Source organism: Pseudorca crassidens, chromosome 11 (genome assembly GCF_039906515.1).
Source record: "Pseudorca crassidens isolate mPseCra1 chromosome 11, mPseCra1.hap1, whole genome shotgun sequence".
In the NCBI taxonomy this organism is placed as follows: Eukaryota; Metazoa; Chordata; class Mammalia; order Artiodactyla; family Delphinidae; genus Pseudorca; species Pseudorca crassidens.
Window position 1 is genome coordinate 71,954,684 of NC_090306.1, and position 26,227 is coordinate 71,980,910.

General features: G+C 35.5%; 1 long non-coding RNA gene across 1 annotated transcript in view; it reads right to left on the reverse strand.

Moving 5' to 3' along the window:
- Nucleotides 1-23,289, reverse strand: part of LOC137202966 (uncharacterized) — a 29,443-nt gene extending 6,154 nt beyond the window's left edge. Inside the window, exons 1-2 of the long non-coding RNA XR_010932816.1 lie at nucleotides 23,164-23,289; nucleotides 4,070-4,146 (exon numbers count right to left, since the gene is read on the reverse strand). This is a non-coding gene — a long non-coding RNA (uncharacterized lncRNA). The remainder of the gene's footprint in view (nucleotides 1-4,069; nucleotides 4,147-23,163) is intronic.
- Nucleotides 23,290-26,227: the final 2,938 nt, after the last annotated feature.

Here is a 26,227-nt window from a genome sequence, read left to right on the forward strand (position 1 = left end):
AGGGTACTTGAGGTATAAACCTTTTCCTTGATCTCCTTGGTGGTCCTTATTTAAAATTCTTTGTACATTATGTTGAAAAAAATCATTGACTATTCCTGTTTCTTGGAAACTTTTCTGTAATAATTCTCAATCAAAGGTGGAAACCTTTGACCGGTTGAGTGTTGGCACAAGAAATCATGGGAGTTGACACATAGATTGACTTTCTCAGATATATAATATTACCCTTGGACATGAAATTTTCAAGTCTATATGTTAGTAAAAATTTTCAATTGTAAGTTAACTCATTAGTATCCAAGAACATTAATAAATCAAGATAACTTATTGAAATATTAATGTCTGCTTGTTCTTTCATTTTTCTTTTTTGCTTCTCTGCCACTCTCACTGTCTTCTACCAAAGTAGGTAGCCAGGCTTTGGAAGTCCAGGGACTTTTGGTGGGGTGGAAAACTTCAGAAGTAAGTGATGTAATAAATTATTTTTGTCTTTTGAAAAAAAGATGTTTAACTGGGAGCTGAAACAGGCCAGCAGGAGTGTCAATATTGTTAAAAATATGAAATTCGCAACAAGCTTCACTATTCTTTATTATAGTCAGTCTGATTCTAGGAGACAAGTCAGCTTGAAATCCCTGAGCCCTAAACCAATAAAAAAAAGATTATGTTAGGTGTATGGGCAGAGTTTGGAAGAAAGAGTACCTTTAAGAATCAAGGAGGCAGAGAAAAGGATTATGGAATGGAAGATAGTATTCTGAGTTCCACAGGTAATGGGGCATCTAAGTACTCCTCCATGCGGCACCAGGGAAGATGACTCAGTCTTTAAAGAGACGGCTGTATAATCTATCTTAAGGAGATGCTATATCTATTACAAAAAGACAGAGAAACAGATCCAAGAGCTTGAAGAAAAGCAGTTTATTGGCTTACATGGCTGAAAATTTCAGGAGTTATTTGATCAGCTGTTGAAGTGATGCCCCAGGATTCAGTTTCCTGTCCTCTACCTTTCAGTTCTATTCACCTTAACATCAGTGCTATTCTCCAGCAGACTCTCCCCTCTTGGTTTTAAGACAGCTTAAGTAGCTCCAAACTATACATGATCTGAGCTTCATATTTTAAAGGAAAAATGAGATTCTCTTATCCAGGATCCCCTCCCTGAGGTAAGGTATCATTCATTTCATTAGCCCTGAATGTATCACATGTCATCTATGAACCAATCACTGTAGCCAGAGGAATGCACTGTGCTGATTGGCCAGGCTAAGGTAGTACGCATACTGCTGGGTCTTGAGGTTAAAATCAGCTTTACCCAAACCACATAGGATGAGATTGAAAGAAATGACAGCTTTCAAGGACAAAAATGGTTTCCAAAAATAGAATAATTAGACAAAGATTTCTATAGCCCACATCTAACATGAAAGCACAAAACTGCAGGACACCAAGGGAACACTGCAGACTTAGACAAAAAAGATACCAGCATTAAATAGTAAACAAGAGCTTACAACTCATTATCTCATTTGGGGGGTAGTGTCTAGATCTCCTGATTTCTGAGTGAAACTGGAAGAGGAAGGATCCTATAATGACTGAGAAGAAATTCTCATCCAGCACAGGAAAAGTGCAACTTTGAGACCAATCTGAATTGATTTAATGGTATGTACAAAGTAATATTTCTTTTACTCTTGGACTTGTGGAGTAAATTTAATATCCTCTCATAAGGGTCTTAGACTTCCTTTTAAATGCTGACCCAGCCAGGTTACTGAACTTGTAAGATTAAATGATATCACTGAAATCATGAAAAGTCACCACAGAAATGCCAACATATGATAACTATATATGACTTGGGATAATTTCGTTATGACATATTCATGAATTAATGAATATGTAAAACTATAACCATCCATTTACTGAAACCTATCTTAAAAACTATACCATTTCTTCCAAAGTTATCAAATGAATTTAAGAAAAATAAATAGAGTAGACAGCGGGGACTGTTTTACTTAAAGACAAAGCCTCTTTAAAGAAATAAAATCAAAGAAGAAGACAAAATCCATGTATCACATTCCTCTTGATACCTCTCTAATTTAACTCCTATTTCTGGAAATATTAAAAATGTATGTCTGTACTTCAGAAAGAGGAGACCCTTTTGTTACCAGCGTTAGGGTTGTGTTTTAATTAAAAAAAAAAAAACAATGAAAAACTATAATGTGGATCCAACCATAAATAAATATGGAAGTATTTCAAGTCCTAAAAACCTAGATTTTTGCCCACACATTCCAGCAGAATAAAAAATGAAACCAGATGACCTCCAGTGGTGACAGATGGGCTCAGTTTTTGACAATGTGATTCTTATATTTTGCCCTAAGCTAGAACATCTTTAAACTTGATGAGGAATAAAATGAGAATTTTATTGCACAATTTAAAATAAGACTCAGTCATATAAATTGAGCATGAACCTGGAGAATTAATTTGCAATAACTTGAGCTACATATAATTATACAAACATTTATTCTAAGTCAGTAAAGCAGAAGCAATTTTACAATATAGTAGTTCAGTTTGCCAGGATGGTGTAGGGTTGATAGTTAATTAGTTTTTTCCTTTGTTTCGCAAGAATATTTGAAAATTAATTTGTTTTCTTTCTCTTGGTTACTTGGTTAATTTAGTGAATGTTTCCCCAAAAGTAAATACCTTCATGCCAAAAGTAAATACCTTCAAAAGCCTAAGAAATTGTCTTCATTTGATTACCTGTATGTCTATGATTTAGAAACCAGTTGTTCTCTATAGAAAGTTTGTTTTATTAATTATTAGGCTATATAGTTTTCTTTCCTCCCTCTGGTGCCCAAAACATTTATTTTAGAAAAATAGGTGTTCTTTTTATTATTCATAATATTTTGAGTCAATAAGTAAGAAAAAATCCAAAGAAACTTAAAGTTTGAGATTTTACATAAGGTTTCGGTACCCCTCAGTATACTGAGATAAACTACCTGCCAAAACATTTATGTGTTTATTTCATGCAAGATACCAAATTTTCCTCTTCTTTTTCCAAGTTATAGTTAGCTAGGGATCTTTTCATTTTGGTCTTAAATTGAATCAATGGGGGGCAAGTATGTATGCATTTTAGAATATATCACAGAATGATTTTCCACTATAACTTTCCTATGGGAGCAGTCTGCTACCAGACAAGTGTTTTAGCTGCTTTCCACCAGATCATTCCAGTTATGGAATGCATAACTACTTTGAATCCTGCTTTTTATTAGGTTGGGTTGTTGACATTAATATCTAGGGTGCATTAAAAAAAAAACCAAGTATAGGTACATCAAGTAGTTAGGGAAAGGAGAGGGCTCCCTTTTTGACTCATTTGAACCAATATACATGTGAAACAAAAATTTTTGTTTGATTAATTGAAATATTTAAGGCAAACTGACCAATCAGCCTTCTTAATTCTCCTCTCTCTCTTTGCTTTTGCTTGTCAAGGGGAAGCTATAGGCAATGGTGAGTGGCAATACAGATTCTTCAGTCAGATTATTATACAGGTAATCAGAAATACTAAAATGATTTTTTTCAAAATGCAAAACTACTGAATGTCCACAGGGCAATAATTATTGTGTTCCACTTGACAGAATTCATTTATATTTCTATGGATATGAATTATTTACTTTTCTATCAATATCCTACACCTTGGAACAGTAAAATACCAACAACCAAAGTCACAGATAACCCAGCAGGCTGAGTTAAATAGGTCTTCCAGGAATCTTTTTTACCCATTTCAAAGTCTCCCACATTTCTTCTTGACAATAAAATGGATAGGAAGCAGAAGCATATTAGTTGTTTGATGAGAATAGCATGTTACATCTTCCAGATAAAGAAAAAAAAGGAAAGGAAGAGAGCAAGGAAGAGAGAGGACGGATGGGAAGAGAGAAGGCAGACAAATAGAAACTTCACAAAGAAAAGGAGTCTACAAAAACAATAGTCCAAATAGGACACAGCTAAAATGTGACATAATTTAAATGACTGAGGGATGTAAGAAAATATAATCCATTTGACCTTGACTCTAAGAACATTCTCTTTCAAAGAGCAATCCAGAACCTACCAGATGTTATCTGCAGTGGCTAAAACTCACAGTCATAATAATGGAAATGGAATTTATTTGTTTTCATCCTTTGGAATCTGTTAAAACAAAAGTGAAAGAATAATTTATGAGATAGCTAGTGGGAAGCAACTGCACAACACAGGGAGATCAGCTCGGTGCTTTGTGACCACCTAGAGGGGTGGGATAGGGAGGGTGAGAGAGAGATGCAAGAGGGAAGGGATATGGGGATATATGTATACATATAGCTGATTCACTTTGTTATACAGCAGAAACTAACACAACAATGTAAGGCAATTATACTCCAATAAAGATGTTAAAAAAATAATTTATGGTTTACACAAAAATATATAAATATGAAAGATATAAAATATACTGCAGAAGGATCCAAATGTGTCTCAGCATTCAAAACAGAAAATAAAAGCAAAGACTATTTCATCATTAAGCAGTAAAAAATAGCTAACATTTATTTAAAATGTGAAAGACACCTTAGTAAGCAGTTTACATTTATCATCTCATTTATTCCTCACAAAACCACTATCAGTAAGGTGCATTTTTATTGCCAATTTACTACTAAGGAAAATGAGGCACAGAGAAACTTTGTAGCTGGTGATCAGATTACACAACGAGTGTCAGAATCTGGACTTAAACCAGGCAGTTTGACACCTAGGTTAACATAGGAGAAATTGGAAACTAAGATTTCTCAAGAAAATACTACAAATACACAGAAAACCAAACATCTGTATTATAACTCTTTCTGTAGTGAGTATCAGAAAACAGAATCCAAACTGGATTGGGCCAAAGGAGAATTTATGGGTTAACAGATCTGACAGGCCCAAGAGTATAAATAACTTCAAGAACAGCTTTATTCAAGGGCATAGACAATGCCATCTCTCTCCGTTTGCAGTTATGTTTTCCATGGCTTCTATATTTAGGTTTCATTTGGTATCAAGATGGTTCTCAGCAGCTCTAAGTCCACATCTGCCAGGTTAAATTCCAAAGAGGAAAGGAAAGAGGGAGGGGGGAGAAGGAAGAGATATAGTTCCACAGATGTCCTAGCCTGTGTCCCTGTTGAATTGTTATAAAACCATCCTGAACCAATCAATGTGGCCAGCACAATGTGATGTTCTGCTTGGCTTGGTTTAATATGCATATCTATTCTGGACCTAGAATCTGAGCTAAAGCAACCAAATCATCACAGACTGATCTTGGGACATATTTCACTTCCTGCAGAAAAATTGGGTTGCTAATACCTAAAGGGTGAAAAAAATACTAGTTGGTAAAAATGAGATATCTAATATATCAGATATATGCAGTCCTTCGTCAATTTGTAGGAATTACAACTCTCTCCTTATATATAAGCCTGTGTCCAGAAAAATGTCCAGAACTCACAAAAATAGAATAATAGCTTGAAATATGATAGAATATTGGATTTTTGTTCTCAAAAGCTCTAGCAGTATTGTAACTTCATTGTATGAATGCAGTGTGAGTAACTCTTAATAAGTCAGCTGATTACTCGTAAGAAATTATTGCTTATACCTAAAAATAAAAGGCAATGGGATAATATATCATTTGACTGTAAGAACTAAATAAGGGAATAGTCTTGTTTTTATCAGCTCCTCCCCATGAGGCAGATACTCCAACTCCACAGTTTGGGAACACCTGGCCTAGAGCACTGAAATACTTACCATGACATACAACATATTACAAAAGTTAATCTAACTTACCTTCGTGGTACACTGCTGCATCCCACAACTCTCACCTTCTCACATATGAAACATGTCATCACTTTTGAAACAATCTGTACCTTCATGCCTTTATGTTTTGGTGTTTTCTCCTTATTTTTTTTTAGACAGCTCTTTCCTGTCTACCTGTCTTCTCAACCAGGTGAATTGATAATCACCCTTCATAACTAAATATATATCACTTCTTCTTGGAAATTTTCCCGGAAAAGGCCACATAAGTTTAGATGCTCCTACAAAGTGGACTCACATGACACAATTATATTACTGATTATATTTGTGTAACTGGTATATTTCCTTTCCCAAATTCTCACTTTTCAATGACAGGGATTGTGTTTTATTCATCAGTCTACTTCTAGCACCTACTATAGCATGGTGTTGAGAACAAAGAAGGAACTCATAAATACCATATTTCATTAAATCTAAAAACGTCATCTGATGTAAGATGCACTGTCATACTATATACCATTAAGAAAGAACATAATAACTTTAGCAATTAGAGTTCTCATTTTATTATTCCTGAGAGACTTTATCATACTTTCCTGAAACTTCTTGAGTCTGACTTCTCAGAATTCTTTTTCAACTCTGATAGATTGATACCTATTTTTTCCACACAATGTCAGCCTCTGTGCTATTACCAACATCAATGATGCAGCATTTCATTAAAAGTTTCCTAACAATTATTCAGAATTTTCTTTTCAAAGTGCTGACATGTTTTTATACTGGGCTTCCTTGGTATTAATAGACCAAGGACTCACTTGCCACTTCAGTTGTACTTAAATGTACTTAAGTACTTTAGCAATTAAATGTTTACTGATGAAAATGTCAGTAGTTTACAGTTGTCTTGTTTTATCACCAATAAGAAAAATCAAGTTAGTGTATGCCTTAGGCTGAAGTATGTTAAAAATGAATAAATAACTAAAAGAAAATTTATACCCTATATTTATTTTTTCTAAGATATTATAATAAAAACTTTCCAACATGGAAAAAACTTGAAAGGTTTTTTCAGTAAAGACCTAGTTCATAGGTGATACAATTAATACTTTGTTATGTTTGCTTTATCATATATCTGTTCATTAATTCATCCCTCTATTCATCCATCAACCTATATTACTTTTGGTGTACTACAAGATTATTTGCAGACATCAGTACACTTCCCTATAAAGACTTCAGGATATATATAATTACCTACAGTTTAAGCTTTGTTTCTTTTGAGATAAAACTTACAAACAATTAAATGCATAAATATTTGTGTACCATTTAAAGAGTTCTCACAAATGCATACACCTGTGCAACCTAGTAAAGATATAGAATATTACCATCACCCCAGAAAGTTCCCTCATGCCTCTTCATAGTAAATCACTGCACCAACTCCCCAGAGACAAATACTATTTTGATTTTTTTTTGCCTATTCTAGAACCTCTTTTAAATGAAGTCATACAGTATTTATTCTTCTGTACAATCTTTCTTTCACATCCATATTGTTTGAGATTCATTCATGTATGAATAGCTCATTCTTTTTATTGCTGAGTATTTCATTTTATGAATATATCACAATTTGTTTATCAGTTCTGTTACTGCTGGACACTTGGGATATTTCCAGAAAGTTTGGGCTGTTATGAATATAACCGATATGAATATTTTTATAGGTATTTTTTGTGGACATGTTTTTAATTCTATTGGATAAATACCTAGGCTTGGAATTTCTGGTTTATGGGTAAATATGTGTGTGGTTTTTTCTTTTTTTTTTTTTTGCGGTACGCGGGCCTCTCACTGTTGTGGCCTCTCCCATTGCGGAGCACAGGCTCCGGACGCGCAGGCTCAGTGGCCATGGCTCACGGACCCAGCCGCTCTGCGGCATGTGGGATCTTCCCCGACCGGGGCACGAACCCGTGTCCCCTGCATCGGCAGGCGGACTCACAACCACTGCGCCACCAGGGAAGCCCTCAGACTGTGTCTTGAACATTATGAATGAAATGTTGTAGAAGTTCTAACTATTATATTCCTCCAAACTTTTTTTTTTTTTAACCAAGACTAAATTTACACTTCAAACTGCAAGTTCTTGTTTCCCCTTTAGTGGAAGATAGCTTAAACCTCAGATCAGTTCATTTAGCGTTTTCTGGGCTGCTTGGAGTCTTTTCCACACATACATATTCAGGGGTCAACCAAGATATAGGCAGAGTTTATACATAGAACATAGGTTCCTCTCTCTGACTTTCCTCCTCTTAGGATTTAACTTCTAGCTTTCCAGGAAGTTTGGCCCTGAACCCTGTCCTGTTCTTCATGACAGCAAGAAACAAGGTTTTCCATTGAAGTTTTAGCTGACCCACAAGGTGTTGTCTGGGACCTGCCCTTCTGGTAAAAGCTGTAAAAATAGGATATTCACCTAGTGTCATTCTCTCCTTCCAAATGTCACCTCATCTTCAGAATCTACCTACTTCTGTCTACTCTCCAGGCTTCAGGTAGTTGTTTTATACATAGCTTCCAGAGTTTGCAGTTATTATCTATGGTATGGTTGGTCCAACAAGTGCTACACAACCATAGCTGAAGTAGAACTCCTACATTCATTCTTTACTTACAATTATATGTAATTAATTTCTTCCACCAATAAAACACATTGTGGTACATTGTGATTTTTCAATAGTATTGGTGATAATTTTACTCCATCTTTATAAAACTAATGGAAAATACTGGGTTAATAAAGTTTGAACTAGTAGTGAAAAGATAAAAGTTATTTAGAAAAAAAACAAAGATAATATTAAGCTTTCTCTTTTTGTTTGATAAGTTTTTGCCAAATGCATAAAAAATCCCAGAACAGAACTATTCCTTTGTCTTTTCTTTTTGGGAAATAGAAACATTTCATATGCCTAATAAATAGCTTTTATGTTAGCTTTTATGTTACTGAGAGATAACCACTTTAAGGCCAATGCCTTAAAACAAGACACCAAATTTATCAGAAAATTCTGAATAAAATAATTTTTTATTCCTCTAATACTCCTAAATATAAAATGATACCTTCAAGCCCTTTATATATAAATGTGTAACTCTCTGTAAATGTAATAGGAAAATATGAAAATTGTAGAATATTGTTACAGTGAAATCAATAAAAAACACAAAAGCCAGCTAATCTGCCACTATAGATTTTAAGATCTAGCCTCTTAGCAATTTTGAAGTATATAATACAGTACTGTTGACTGTAGTCACTATGCTATGCATTAGATCTTCAGAACTTATTCATCTTCCAGAGGCAAGATTATACTCTTTAACATCTCCCCAATTCCCCCACCATTATTGATTTTAATACATTGTATGAAAACACTGGAATAAATGTGAATCTATCAATCATGTCTCTATGAATTTACCAAAAATAATCCAAATTATCTAAATAAGTGTCTGAATGTTTTTAACATACTATATAAAAGGTGTTTTGGATTAGTTATTGCCATAATTCCATCAAGCAGTCAATATTTTTGAGTACTTACCTGTGCAGACCTGTACAAAGAAGAGTTATTAAAAATGAAAAAAGTTAAAAGAATGATAGAGAAACAGAGCACAACCATAAGAAATAAAAACACAAATGGCATTATTAAAAAAAAAAGATTGAGACTGGCATTTGGAAAGAATTAGAAATAGAAAATAGGAAGTTATGAGATTAAAAAGTTTAAAAGGTAAAAACAATGAAATCCAAATTAGAACCAGCTTTTCCAGAATGAAATGAAATCCAAGTTACAAGAGGGAAAGAAAATTATGAAACATGTTTATAACAAACTGAAATCCATCGTAGGGCACTTAAATGTTAAGTCCAGTTGACATAAGTGCTTAGTAGACAGATGACTGTAGTTAAAATTGGAAAAAATAATTAAGATAGAATTTAGTTAGAATATAAGTGTAAATAGACTCATAAAATCAAATCAAAGGTAAAGGGTCTAAAACAAGTTGAAATAGATGGGGCTTGAAGTATACCACTTCCAAAAAGCACAGATTGGTATTTGACAGTGTAAAGATATTTCTCACTAGACAGATGAAAGAATACCATTTGACATTTGTTGCTTTCCAAAGTTCATCCTTATTATAACATATTTCCCTAGTCTCATGTATAAAACTTAAATAAAAAACACACACTTTTTTTTTCATTTTCTATGAGAACTTGTGATTCATATATATTTGGAATGGAGTTATAATTTTTTTAGCCTGTGATGTTAAAGTTTTCATTCCCAGTCCTAAGAGAATTGAATGAAATTTTTTATCTTGAACTTGCAGAAATGAATAGTCAAATAATAAAAACAATAAAATGAAATGTGTTCCATTTTGAAAGAATCTTAGAGAGGTCTTGGTTCTCACCAAAAAAAAAAAAAAAAAAAAAAAATTATTGGCATTTATATGTGCTCCTAATATCTCCTAGTTACTACTGTCTACATTTGATTCATGGACCTGCCTTAGATTCCATTATCTAGAGTAGATAAACTATGTAATAAATGATTTAGCTTCATTTTTCAGTATGATTTTTAGATAAGAGCAATGTAGCAAAGAAAGGTGGTAAGGGAGAAACTTTCAAAGATAAAAATGAAAGTTATATTTACTCTAAATATTTCTGTTTTTATAATAACTGAAGTAAGTTATCACTATTCTAGGAAATAATAATAAAAATATTTACATTTAAATTAGTAACAGATATTATTGCATATGTAGTATATCTTATATAGTACCCTATGTTGCTAAAGAGGCTGAGCTCTGGGGACAGATGTTTTGTTCAAATCCTGTCTTCAGATGTTTTGTCACATTATTTAGTTTCCTTACGTTGCAGCTTTATATCTGTACTATGGGGATCGTGATGTTACCTTTCAGGTTTATTGTAAAGTTAGTATATAAAAAGTGCTTATAATAGTGCTTCCTATGTTATTACTATTATAGTTATTTGTACATAATGCACAAGGAAGTGGAACTCAAAATTGAAAACTATGAATATTACTAACCATTGAGTGTTTACTTATCAGCCTTTTCTAGTCTCGTTATCAGTATGTGATCTTTGAAGCCAAGAGTAAGAGATGAGGCATGTGGAGAGATATCTGCAACCACAGAGGATTTTTTTTTTTTTCTCAAAATAGATCTGCCTTAAAGCTATATGAAGCTACAAAATTAGAATTCAGGACACGGGTGAAATTGAGAGGAGAGGCAAATTTTGTCTGTCACCCTCTCATCCTCAACCTTTGAAAGCCATTTGTCCAGGATCTAGACTCCTGAATGACTCACCCAGAGACTGCCTGATGACAGTAACTATGACAGTATTAGGCTTTTCTCTAGACGTATATAACACTTTCTGAAATGTTAGTTCCATTTTTGTGTGTGTGTGTTAATTTGGTGACTATTTTGGGTTCTCTTTGTGTGGTTATTTATAAACTTTTCATCTCTTCATTTAACAGAATAATTTGTGAGCCTATCATGTACCTGGCAAAACAAAAAAAGAACAAAGTACATTTCCTGGCTTCACAATAAACTGGGAAGAAAGCCTGAAACTCACTGGGGAGAAAGTCTAAATTTTCGAAAAAGAGTAGAAGGCAACTCTCCAGCTAGGCTTTCTTGAAGGTAGGGTTTACTGGGTTTCAGGTTAAGGTCTAAGATGAAGAGAGTCCACTGAAGCAGAAGCCCAACATTGTGAGAGAATGTTTTCCCCTGGGTTCTTGGAGATCTTAGAAGCAACAGCCATGAGAATCTCAACAGGGTAAAGAGAAAGGGAAGGAAATGTTTCATTATTTCTATGTTGCAAAATACACAAATATTCTTAATTTAAAAGAACCTAACTAGTAATTTGCTAACTTTCCACTTATTTTATAGCCCTGTTGGCATTGGTCTAATTTGTTTCCAGTACCTTCTCAATCTTTCCCTGCATTCATTCCCATTCTACATGAGAAGCCCCAAATGTCATTCCTGTCTGTGATCTGTGTTCATCAAGAAATTGAGCATTTATCTACCAAGATCATTTAGTCCCCAAATTGGAACCATTTACTTTTTTCTAAATACTTCCCATGCTTGATCTTATGTGTGACCCTTCCTCACTCTTCCCGCATTTCTCCCCAGCCCTACAGGTTAATCCTACTTATACTTCAAGGCCTGGTTCTCCTTCTGTGCTCTCAGCAGCCCTCTGTTCCTTCTTTATGATACCTCATATTGTATTTTGTCATAATTTATTGTTACCTGTTCCATTTTTATGCATTCTCTACCAGATCTATTCAATAGTTACATTCCTACAAAATTCAGTGTCCATTAAAATTATGCAAAAATATCCTTTGTGTTTATATATAAAATGAAAGGAGGTTCTAGTCTCAAATAATTATAAGTGAGTTTTTCCACCTGCAAGATTGGCTATGGAAATATTTAAAAGTCATTAGGACACAGGAAAATTATTTTTTATGTGGGACTCTCTCCCACATTCCAGGATTTCTAGCGCTCTGATGTGAGAGCTCTGAATGATAGCGGTGCAAAATGATAGTGACACCCAAAAACCCACTCCACAACATTCCAACTCCTGCCCAACTCTCAGGAGTTAATGTGATTTTTAAAGTAGCCAGTATTAAGATTAATTTTACTCAGGGAGAAGTACCCTACCAACACCATCACCATCCAGGATATAGTGAAAATATTTCTTAGTGATGGGGAAGTGTTTGAAGAACTCACGCCTTCCTGTTCTCTGGGAACTAATTTTTAGATGATTGTTTAATGGACCATGAAGGTATAATTTGACAGAAAAAGACCTAGGGAGGAACACAAAGAATGTGGGGCGGAACTCCAGCACAGCTTCCCGAATTATGTTCCAGAAAAGAAAGGAGAGAAGTGGAGTCCTGCTGTTGGTGAAGAGAAGGGAAAATAGGGCTTGCATTTATTAATGTTTATTTTTAATTTAGGGGCAGGTTGTCTCTGACCTGCTATCCAAATGATCCAGGTCATAAGACATTTGATCTGCCTCTTCCAGGCGGACAACAGGAGGGAACTGTTCTTCCAAACCACCATATCTCACCTGCTAACTGCACACCTGGGAAGTCAGGCAGCCCAGAAGATTTTGCTCTGCCGCTCTCTGTCTACCACTGAGTACATATTCCACAATATCTGAGAACGCACATCGGCCTAAAATGAGTTTCTGAGTGTGCAGCAGTGCGTTTCTGGTGGGGTACAATTCCCATACCTGCCTTTGACAGAGAGTGCTAGAGTGAGTGAACTGAGACCTTGGAGGTGGTTCTTATAATTCATAAGGATTATAAACCCCTTGAAGGTGAGATGATCATTTATCTTAGTAATCCCACCCCTACCACCACAACCACCATGAGATCTTAACACACTCTGCGAAAGATATATTCCCAACACATTTTTTAATTGATTCCAATCTCTTTTTTCATTATTTACTATTCCTTTGCAAAGAGAGTGTGCTTTTAAAGTGTTGCCTCTTCGTTATACTCTAGGATTTTTCTAAACCCAAACTGTTTATAGCTTTCAAATGTATGTGTGTATAGTATGGAACTAATAATTGGTCAAACCAACTGTGCGTATGTACAGGTGTTATATTTGGAACACAAAATGAGTACCTTAAGAAATATTTGTCGAATTGGATATAAACTTGTTACACTCACTACGTCCATGATCCTTTTTTCTGTTTTTTTTCCCATATTTTGCATAATTAGAATTGTTGAGGTTTGTCCCTAAGTGCTTTGCACAATATTGTGTACATTATAGGATTAAGTAAAACTTCTTGAGTGAATTAATAAATGAATGACTGAATAAAGTGACTACTAATTGTTAGCAAGAGGTGTAGCCAGAGACCCAAAATGATCTGCATTTAGCTTCTATCTTGTCAATTCTGAATTGATTACTTTGATTTTAACCATTCTTGTAATTTTAGAAAATAAGACTGGGGGATTTTGAAGCTGAGAGTGGAGTCTTTTCTTCTTTCCTATACCTATACTTGCAATTACATCAAGAACAACAAATGCACAACCATCTTTTCATCTTTTGAGTGTGGTCTCCTGTGCCACAAACTACGTAAATAAATCACAACTGGATGGCCTAGGTCAGGGAAGAGCACACAGGCACCAGCTTCAATTCTGTTTAGCCAGTCTAGGGATCAATGCCTCATATATGCCCTGTCAGTGTGGGCAACCTCTGCAGCTACGGGGTTGCTGAAGTGCTGTATAATGGAAACTGTAGACCCTGTTGGACCAAAAGTAAACAATGATGAAATAGTGAGTTCTTGAGAGACCACAAGTGTATTTAAGTAGAAAAACAGCATCCCACCATGTGATGACTTTAGCCAGCTGTGTGAATTTTCCTTGGACTGAACCAGACTTTTGGCAGTGCCAATTCCTCATTAGTAGAACTCTGGGCATGCACCTTTTGGAGCCAAGAAAATGAGATGGGATGGGGGGAGGGAGACTCTGAGTACGTGGGTGCTTTTTGGCAAGCAAACCAGCTGGACACAATCATAATCTAAACTTTGCTTGGTCATAGCATAAATGTTGGGAATAAATGTCTAACTGATTTGTTTGCCCTTGCTTGCTTGAATAATAGAGCATTAAATCAGCCATGAACACCAGACAATGTTTCTCTATCCGGAGAAATGTAAAACAGCAATTATTCATTACATTATAGCAATGCAGAGAAGCTAACATATCTTTATACTCCCCCCTTTTTAAAAAGAGTCAACAAATATTTATTACCCATCTACTCTGTGCTAGGAGGTGTTATGTTTGCTTAGTACATACCTCTGAAATAATACCACTGTCCTTAAAAAATTTATGTTCTAATAATAAACTCAAAAACAAATAAAAATAATGTATGTGTATACATGTGGAGAGAGAGAGAAGGGGAGAGAGAGAGCCTAAGGAATATATAATAAGCTAGTGTAATAGGCTACTGTAATAAAGAGGGATGAAGATAGGACATTTGAAGGTGGGTACTTCTTTTACAGGGGCAGTTACAGAAGACCTCTCTGAAGTGACATCTGAGTTTATATGTTTTCATTCATTTATCAAACACATGCTATGGTATAGGAATTTCCTATCAGTTTGGCAATATCTGTGAACAAAGCTCCCCTACATCACTACCTTCTAGTGATGGTAAAGAGGAGTGAGAACAGAAATTGATTAGTAAACATAATAAATAATGTGATAGAATGTGAAATGTGCTATAGAAAAAGTGATGCAAAAAAGGAAGAGCAGAAGAGCTAGTGGCAAGTTGTCATTTGAATGGGGTGATCAGAAGGCTTACTGAGGAGACAATATTTGATCAAATACTTGAAAAAGTAAGAGATCTGCTAAGGGATATTTGGGGTAAAATTATTCCAGGCTGAAGAAACATTTAGTGCAAAATTTGGGGGTGGTTTGCTTAGGGATTTTCAGAAACAACAAGGAAGCCAGTTATGACCAGAGCAGAGTTGAGGAGGGGAAGAGAATTGAGAAATGATTGCAGAGGTCTCTGGGTTTAGTTCTGAATAATGAGGCTGTGACAATGTGTCAGATTTTTACGTCACCAATCGGTACTTCTCTGTTTAGGAGGAAAGAAACTTTGAGAGGAGGAGGTTCACCTGCTCAGAATAAAACTCTCCTCTTCTTTCTTATCCGTAAAAAACTTCCACCCCTAAACCCCGTCCACATGCCTCCCCAACACACACCTATACCTGTGTGCACTCTCGGCAGAGAGAAACATTAGTCTAAGCCCGTGGTTTGCCACCTTAGCTGAGACTCAGAATCAGCGGTGCAGCTTATTAACTGCACACATGTCAGGGGCCCACTGGGTGATCCAGATTCAGATCTGTGTTATGGCACAGGCCTCTCTTTTGGTGTAGAATCTCCCCGAGGTAACTTTGATGGGCAGTCAGGCATAGAATCCAGTGCTCTACATGTACTTGGTGTGTGGTCTGAGCAATGTGAGTGTTATCTGGGAGCTTGTTACAAATGTACAATCTCAGACCTCATCAGAGAACTGTGGAATCAGAATCTGTGTTTTAACAAACTCAAGAGATATGTATGCACATCCAAGTTTGAGACACACATCTCCACATCGTTGCCTTAATTCTCTATTCTTTTATACCTAGTCTGTGTAGATATGCCCAAGTACTTCAGACCTGTTTCTTAGAGGGAAGTAAGCATAGCCCAACGAAATAGAATAATCTTCCCCCCAAGAGGAACTCTTCATGGGACTTCCTGTGTAAATCTGTTCTGCTCACAGTATTTTTATAACCTGGAAACAATTTGTAAAATAGTGTATGTGGCCAGAAATCCATGATGCTAATTATATGTAATTTGATATCATAATAATATAAGTATTCGTTAATTCATTGGTTAAACATTTTTTATAAAGTTTTTCAGAAGTATTCTTGAAATTGAAAATTTCTTTTCTCTCAGCTTGAAAGTATGAGTAGGCTCTTCTGAATGTGTGAAATTAGAAAATGATCACATTCATACGAAAAATTTATGGGGTACATTTTCAGGGTCTGGTAAACAATATGTTTTCTTTTTCAGTTTGTTTTTTTCTCTCTCTCTTTGCTTTTAATAAGTGGACATGAGTATTAAAGCTATGGGCTCAGAATTTCTTTATGTAAGTTTTTAAGAGTAAATAATAGCCTATAGATGAAATAAAATATTTTTAATTAAAAAATAAATCAAAAGTATTTAAGGTCCCTTCTTCATATATATGTGTATACATATATGTGTTAAATGCAATAACATATCCAACAGAAATAATAAACTTCAAAACCATATATAATTATGCCCACATAATTTCCACAGCTGTAAGAGTAATATCTCATGAACTCCAAAACCACCACCAAGGAACAAATAAATACATCAAAGGATATTTTTCTCTTCAGGTTCATGGCAAAGAAGATTTATAATTCGATTTGAACATCACATCTGAAAGTGAATATATTGCAGAAATAGGAACCTGCAATATCAGCTGTGGTTGACAATGAATTGAAGCCATTCCCAATGACTCATATCTTTTTTTCTGCACTGGCAGTCAGTTGAAAAACCGGGTAGGCTGTTTAATATCTAATTTTGAAGCTAGATGTGTTTCCATCATTAAGGGTCCACGCTTTATGACATGGGAAAAACTTCATTTGGAAAAGGGCAAAGCTGATTTGTTAAGTGATATTTAGTCCAATTCTGTATGGTACACTAAAGAATATCAGCCTTTGGTAGGGTCACCTCTAATGATGAAAGATCATTAATTGAGCCACAAATCAGCAAAACAAGTCATTTGTTCAGGACAGCAAAGTAAGTAAAATACTTTGCAAGGAACATCAAAACACTGTCACAAATTTTAACAACTAGCCTGTGTCTTCTAAATCTAAACTTGACTTAAAACTTTGTCAGATAAAATGTACCGCATATAAAAAGTGTTATTGGAAAACAATTCATAGATTTCATGTACAATATTTCATTTCAGCTACACTATAATTCTGTGAATTCAGAAGGACAGAAGTTTGATTGCTTCTCAGAAAACCATTTATTAACAAATCTTCCATCTAAATGTACACATTGCTGAAATAACTCCCTTCTCTGGTTCTTTCCACATCTTCTAAAGATCCAGTGGTATAGAAGGCATGGAAGGATGAGAGAAGGCATAACATCTGTAATATGATCTATTGGCGTACTGAGGATTCAAAAGGAAATGCCACTATTCCATTTTTAATACTACAGAAATTGTTCATTATAGTTAAATTAAATTACCCTTATTTTAACTAAAGCCATCAGAACGTCTAAGACACAGTCATGATAGCATAAATTAGAAAAAATATGCAGTTTTCAATATGCTATTAAGGTAGTTTGGATAATTCAGGCAAAAAAAAAAACTTTTACTGAATTATCTTGGTAAAAGAAAAATATGGGTTATATCTGTTTTCTTGAGTTGCCTGGAAATTGGAGAGATAAGAGACTAATTAAAGATGACTTATTTTTAGCAAATCTAAACAGTAATATCAAATCTTTCCTCAAAATGGAGCCACTGCAAGATTAAAAATATATCAGTTTGAGTCAATTACAATCAAAAGGCTGTCATCTGGGGAACAAAATTCTGGAAAGAAGTTCAAATATTTTGAAAACTATTTTTAAAGGAAAACAACTTTTTAGGGACACCCTCATCTTTTTGTCCTATTTCAATCATTCCCAAACTTGGCCACACACTAGAGTTACTCGTGTTATTTAATAAAAATAAAGAATTCAGAGGTTAATCCCTGGAGATTCTGACTCAGTGGAGAGAGTTCTAGAATTGAAAAAAATTTTAAAGACCTCAACAGACTTGGATGGGTCTAGTCTAGATACAAGGATTTAAGATCAATGCCAACAGATACAAATATAAAGGACCATGTTAAGGAGACTATAAACAAACCAATCAACAACAAAAACAAAAACAGGTAATAGGTAAGGATTGGCTAAAAGTATACCAGTATTGTATTTAAGTGCTGTTACTAGTCGGAGATTTAGATAAATCACACTTTTTTCTATAAACTATTAAATCTAACTTGCTTTAAGCATTTTATTGTCTCAGAGATCAACCATATTGACCACTAAGTGCAACTGGGCATCCATACCAATGTCCTGTGGTAAACAGGATCATTTCAGGCAAGAAGAAAACCTCAAGTAAATGTCTCGGCTATTATTATATTCCACACTCCATTATGTCATGTTCATTCTTACTGGTCTTTCCTATGCGATTGCTTGGGAAATAAAGGAATAAAGTGATTGCTGTAGAGATATTAGGGTTGTAAATAAAGGAATAAAGTGATTGCTGTAGAGATTTTAGGGTTGTAAATAAAGGAATAAAGTGATTGCTGTAGAGATTTTAGGGTTGTTGAGAAAAAGTTTATTAAAAACTTTTCCAGATTATTTTCTGGTTTGTGGTATTATGGGTGATTTTATTTACTTTTATAATTTTTCAGTATTTTCCAAGTTTATATACTGTATATAAATTACTTTCAAAATTAGAAAAAATAATATTTCAAAAATATACCAAATGGGAATTATAAGTGGAATGAATATTGTTATAATGATCAAAGATATCAATACCAGTAGATTTACTCAGCATGATAATATATTGTGTTGATAGTTTGTGCATTTTCATTCTTGTTAATTTCTTTTTATTAAGTCATGACTTTGGGCTCAAAAGCAAAGCAAAAGTTCCTTGCAGCCCTGCTATCCTACCCGTCTTTCACACAGAAATTTTAGTTCATGGAGGGTATAGAGATTGAGGGCTTGAGGAGAAAGAAAGCAGAGAAAGTGTCTTTGCAAGGGGAGAGAATAAAAGAAAGCCTGTGTGGTGGATCTAAGGGAGCCAGATTCTTTCGACACAGGTGTTTCACAGTGTGCTGGAGCTAAGAGCATTTGTTAAAGTTTGAAATAATTTGTGCATCTGAGTTAGTGGAATATGACATCTATTCACTACACTGTTTGCTTCATATATTTACACCTGATGGTAGCATATTTCTCATAGTAAATGATGCAGATCTTTTGTATCCAGATCTGCAAAAATATCCATTAAAAATAATGTCAATCACTGAGTCCTTCCCAGACTTATTAAATCAGAATATCTGAGAACTAGAAAGTAGTAATTTAAATAAGCTTCCTAAGTCATTTTAATCACAGTAAAGCTTGAATACTATTATTTAAAGGCATAAATTAATATTTATTAAAGACTTTTATCTTTAGAAATTAACATTTATCATATCATTACACATCTAATTTTAACACTGGGAACAAATCTCTCATATTTCCCTCAAACAGAAAGTCTCCTTTGGTCCACAACAAGATGGGGAAATGAGGATCAAGCAGTGAATATGTAACTGAGACACCATGCTTCTCCCTTCCCTCATTCTTGACCCACCAGAGAATTGATTCTGATGGACAGAAGGATAATAACTCCTTCTTTTACCCCGTTCACTGACATCCATTTGCTTCTGTCTAATCTAAGGTAAGTAAACATATTTTTTTCTTCCAAAAGGACTTTTTGTGGAAGCAGATACCCACAAAAGACAGATGCTTGGAAAATGCACAGCAATTAGCACTATTTTTCATTGGCCCATAGCCCTCTGAATATGGTTTTGGAATTGGGAAGAGGATCGTAGGCGTGACTGATAACACTTTGGTATCTACAGGATAGGCGAAGTAACCTAGAGAGAATAAAGTGTGTTTAATGTGAATCTGGACCACACTCCCTCTGAATTATTATTTGTCAAGGTATATGTGCATGTAAACATTTTACACAAAATTTCCACTAACAAATACCCATCTCCAGTCCATCCTAGTAGAGAGTCCTCAGAGGATACTGAAAATTGGAGTACCAAAATCTGACCCAGACCTGTGAGCTATACCTAAATTCCCATGTCTCACCCACAACAGTTCTGTTAAAGCCTCTTCTTCTACACTTGCTATTCATAGGTTGTTTTAAACAGAAAAACAGACCCATGATATTTACTCAGGTTCTTTTATTGAGTCCCCCAGATTGCACTAGTGGAGGGGAAGAACTGATTCTAGAATAAGACTGGAATCTACAGTTTTGAGTGGAGTTTTCTAAGAGGGGGCTGGAGGGAATGGACCCTAAAAAGGAGAATCTCTCAGGAGATGGAGAAAGCAACAGGGTTTGACGTAGGGGAGCACGACTAGCTTCCGGGAGTCTGGCCATGGGAAATGGGATTCTTCTGAAAATCTCTTGGTTAAATAGTTTATAATAGCATGAAAGTTTCCCTAATACTCATCATAAAAAGATATTTTTCTCTTATTCTCACAGGGTAGAGGTGAGATTAGGAACGTCTGATTATTAACAATTGACTTTAATATCTGTGTGAACTTCGGGGGGGGGGCGGGAAGGGGGGAGATAAATTAACCATAATACAAGCAACATGTAATGATTCCTTGCTATTCTAATGTTGTTCTTAGAGAATAGAGAGGGACCACATGTTCATTGAATCCATCTCAATGAAGTGATAGAATTACGATTGCCTTTTATCACTACTCATTGTTTCTGCCCAAGAAGAAGTAATAAAAATGGCTGGAATCCCTCTCCCCTTTGCAAGTCACCCATTGTAAGCAAAACCCTCTGGGGACATTCAGAACAGCTAAGAGTTTTAGAAAAGAAAAGGAGTCATTTTAATTAGGACTAAGGGATGAAACCTATGGGGATAGAACCTAAATGTGTTTAATACTGTTTGAGGGTAAATAGTAAGAGGCACTGTGGATTCGTCTCTGCCTCTATGTAACCTCTGTTTATTTTAAAAGGACCAAATTAAAATTATACGCTGTCTGAGATTTGCTTTAAAATACTCCAGAAAAAAAAATAGCTGTGAAATAGATTAAACAAGATTGGCCAGTCCTTTAAAATTATTCAAGTTGGGTGAATGAAATACATGAGGATTTATTATATCTTTCTCTCTTTTTTGTGTATGTTTTAAAATTATATAATAAAAAAATTAATTGTGTTTTAGCCCAGAAAATGGTGCTATCTCTGATTTTTCCACACTGAACTAGAAGAAACTATACTCGGTGTGCAGTTTTTGTATTTTTTCTTCTATGCTTTCATGGTTAAGTTTCCTAGTTAACCCTGATTTCTCAGTAAAGCCGTATTAACTCGTAGCCTTTAATGGACAAATGCAGCACAGTAAAGTCTGACCTTTTGCATGTCAACATTTCTGTTGAAAATATTGTAGCATTATCCTGGGAGGAAATGGTCCTGAAACTTTAGGCCATAATCAGCAAAGAAGTTGCAGTGTGGCAGTCCATTTTAGAAGTGGGAGAAAGTAATTGGTAGACACACACACACACACACACACACACACACACACACACAACATGCTTAGGAAAACATGCATAACTGCTACAGCGCTTGTTTTTGTAATAAGCCATGAAGTCATAGTTGATGTCAGGCCCTGACTTGCAGCATTTGCTGATTTTTGTGCTGTACATGCTTCCAAAGGCTGATTTCCAGCTTCCAAGGTGATGTCACAGATGCAGAGCTGAGAAGTGAACCACGTAGTTCTCAGGAGCCCACATGTGCCTGCTCTAGAACACCCCTGCTTTCATAGTACCGGAAGCTGAGACGGTACCTTTCTAGTTTGCACTGGGCCATTTTGCATTCCTCATGCCACTCAAACAAGAGGCAAATGGGAGGGGCTTCCCTGGTGGCGCAGTGGTTAAGAATCCACCTGCCAATGCAGGGGACACGGGTTCGATCCCTGGTCCGGGAAGATCCCACATGCGACGGAGCAACTAAGCTCGTGAGCCATGGCCGCTGAGCCTGTGCTCTGGAGCCCATGGGCCACAGCTGCTGAACCCACGTGCCACAACTGCTGAAGCCCACGTGCCTAGAGCCTGTACTCCGCAACAAGAGAAGCCGCCGCGATGAGAAGCCCTGCGCAGCGCCAACGAAGAGTGACCCCCGCTCGCCGTGACTAGAGAAAAGCCCTCGCACAGCAGCGAAGACCCAGTGCAGCCAAAAATAAATAAATAAATATTAAAAAAAAAAAAAGGCAAATGGGATAGTATCCTGGTGGGGGTGATAAATCCTAATTAACAAGGATAAACTGTGGTTGTTGCTACACATCGGGAACCTCTGAGATGCTCATTACTTCCATCCCAATCAGCAAAGTTAATGGAAAATTAGGGCAAAACAAACATATGAACAAACAAGTCGGCAAACAGACAGATAAACGAGGCAGGTCCACACATGATTTAGACCCCTTAGGAACAAACCTTTAGATCACTAACAGGTAAAGAACTTCAAGTAGCTCAGATCCTGACAGTAAGCAAAGGGCAGTGGAATGCGCAGTGGATTAAGATCATTGACTATTAATTTTTGTGCCCCCCCCCCAAACCTAATAGAGTTTCTGACACATTTAAGTGCTCCATACATATTTGGCAACTGAATAAAATTCATCTACCTGGTTAATTATGTAAATTGTCTTTAAACCAAGTGCTGTTTCTGAACTAAATTATCAAATATATTAATGACTTTGGATTTGAAATTCCATTGTTTGTTCCCCATAAATGTATACTGAAGCATAACAAAATTGACCTAGTTAACTTTGCCATCTTGATAAAAATCTTCTGGGTAATCCTGATTAGAGATTCCCAAATTCCTCACTTTACGTTTCATTATACTGATATAAGGAATTCTGGAGAAGTAAATAGCAACTGACTTTAATAGCAGGTGCAGAGAAATAACAAACCGTTCATTTGGGTACTGAGCTCAAAGAAAGAAAAACATCCATCTACCCGTGATAAATATGATTTGCTAGTTCTCAGTACCATCCCTGTCCTTCAAACCTCTCTCCAAGACTGCAGGGGAAGAAAACTAAAAACCATTTTTCCCAGACTCACTCACCATGTGGGAGGTGAAGGACAGGAGGAGAAGTGAGTATCCCACAGCAGCTGCAGACAGATATGTGGGCACGAGCAGTCAAGCAGCAGATGAAGGGTATTGTCGGCAGCCACTGGAATTTCTCCTGAGTGTATTCATTTCAGTGCTCTATGCCTTTAAGATCATTACTGGAAGCTTCCCAAGGCTTTCCTGAGCCATCCCGAAAAGAACCCACTGATACTGCAAGCAGCTAAGGTCACTTGTGTTGATCTCCCTGATCCTTCACTTTTCCATTTCCTGAGGGTGTCTTTACTGACCGTCACATCCTCTGCCCTTGCAATGGTTTGGAAAGCCTCTAGTTACCCATTTAAATGCCTTTCCTGTCTCACACTAATGAGCATCACCTCTGAATAATACACCATCCTATCCCATACTTTTTTCTTCATAAATGGCATGATGGAGAAGGATGAAGCAGAAAGAAGAAACGAAAGAGAAGGAAGCAGAGATCAATATTTGTTGATCTGTCTTTGAAACTAATGCAAAGATTTCCTAGGCCCATGGATCCTTAGAGAAGGATTAGATGAACGTTTGTCAGAAAATACTGAAATAGCGTATTTCTTTAGGAGTCTAGTAGTCACTTCTAAAATTACTTTTAATGCTGCAATGTTGTCTAATAGTCACTTCTGAAGTTACTTTTAATGCTACAATACTGTAATTCTATGAACCATCAGGTAGCAGCCAAGGAAAGGGAGTTCTGAATCACTATGGAATTATTATCAAATTATCTGTAATGTGATAGAATAATAGCAGTAATCACATTGATAGCACACATTATCACTTAAAAATGCTTCAAGGTACAAGCCTGCATAATTTCCTCATTAAAGCATTCATTATGGAAGCTTTATTCTGTAATTATGTCCACTTTTCTAATAATTTTCAAATGATATAAAAATTATCAATCAATATATATACAATATACATTGAATATATCATGTATACCAGACCCTATGCTACGCATGTACTTTGGAACATACCAAAGAGCATAATTTATATGCTCCCTGATTTTACAGAGAACCTGAGTCATCCTTAATCCCTTCATTCAATCCATCAGCCTATAGCTGTAGGTCCTGACTCCAAAATACATACCAAATCTATCTACTTTTCATCTACATCAAAGTCGCATGGGCTAAGCAGTCAGTTTCTCCCAGGAAACTGCCTCTTCACTCCTGCTTCCGCATTTCCTCACCACCACCAATCCAATCTACACTCAGAACACACAGTGTCGTTTTTAAAACATAAATCAGGTCATGTCAATTACCTGTTTTACAACTTTCGGGACTTTTTCTTTCTTTCACAATAAAAATTAAATGCCTTTGGACAGTGAAGCCCTGCAACATACAGCTCCTGCCTCCTTTTCAAGCCTCATCTGGTGCATACACACCCCTTCCCTCACCGTGCTAAGCCACGCAGCCATTCTGTCTCTGGCCCCCTTCTCTGTTTTAGTGCCTTAGCTTTTACTGTTTTCTCTCCCTGGTACACTCTTCCCTAGTGGGTTTTTTTTTTTTTTCACTTTGGATTTTAAAATAATTTCAAACATACATAAAAGTCATTGGATAGTATTAAGAGCTCCCATGTACCCTTTTTCCAGATTAGGACACTTGCTTTCATAACCCCAGGAAAATGATCACAATCAGGAAATTACTGTTGATCAAATATTGATTAAATATTACTATCTAATCCACAAACCTCACTCAAATTTCACTGATTGACCTAATGATATGCTGTAAAAGACTAAGATCCAATACAGAACTTTATGACGCACTTAATTGTTATGTTTCATTAGGCTTTTTTAATCTAGAACAGGTCCTCAGCTTCTTCTTGTCTTTAATAGGTTTCAAGAATAGATTAGTTACTTCATAGAATGTTTTACATTAACTGTGTTCTCCTCAATACATTGTATTGGAAAGTACACCATAGATAATTGCTGTATTACTGGTGATATTGACTGTCATCATTTGGTTAAGATGGTGCCAGTCTTCTTTACTGCAGTTAATTACTTAATGTATTTATTAATAATAACTTTAAAGTATTTTGTAGAAATATACTTTGACTCTTCATGTTAATATTGTCATTAGCACTCTTCAGATTTATGTTCTTCAAGAATTTATGTATCCCCCAAATCAACTACCTGAAGATTTTTTTAAAATTATAAACTTAATATAAACTTATAAATATAAACTTATAAACTTAAAATTTTTTTAAATTTAAAATTTTTTTTTTAAATTATAAACTTATCAACTTAAAAGCACTGAAAAATATTGCATACTTGTGAGCAGATTATACGAAATGTGAGTAAATTTATGTTAGTAGACTATTTCAAAAAAGTACTATTTATTTTCTTAAGTAATTCATGGAATTCTACACACACTAATACACACACATGTAAAAAATGTCTAAACAGTGATGGAAAAATGGGCTAATATATTTTAACTGTTGTTATTTTAATAAAAGAAAAATATTTTACTAAAGTCCAAAATTGTTACTGGACTATCAATATATAATTTTCTTGATAATTGCTTTAATTTAGGAAAACAAGATTTTTTTTAACATCTTTATTGGAGTATAATTGCTTTACAATGGTGTGTTAGTTGCTGCTGTATAACAAAGTGAATCAGCTATACATATACATATATCCCCATATCTCCTCCCTTTTGTATCTCCCTCCCACCCTCCCTATCCCACCCCTCTAGGTGGTCACAAAGCACGGAGCTGATCTCCTTGTGTTATGTGGCTGCTTCCCACTAGCTATCTATTTTACATTTGGTAGCGTATATATGTCCATGCCACTCTCTCACTTCACCCCAGCTTACCCTTCCCACTCCCTGTGTCCTCTTCCTCGAGTCCATTCTCTATGTCTCTATGTCTTTATTCCTGTCCTGCCCCTAGGTTCTTCAGAACCATTTTTTTTTTTTTAAGATTCCATATATATGTTTTAGCATACGGTATTTGTTTTTCTCTTTCTGACTTACTTCACTCTGTATGACAGACTCTAAGTCCATCCACCTCACTACAAATAATTCAATTTCAT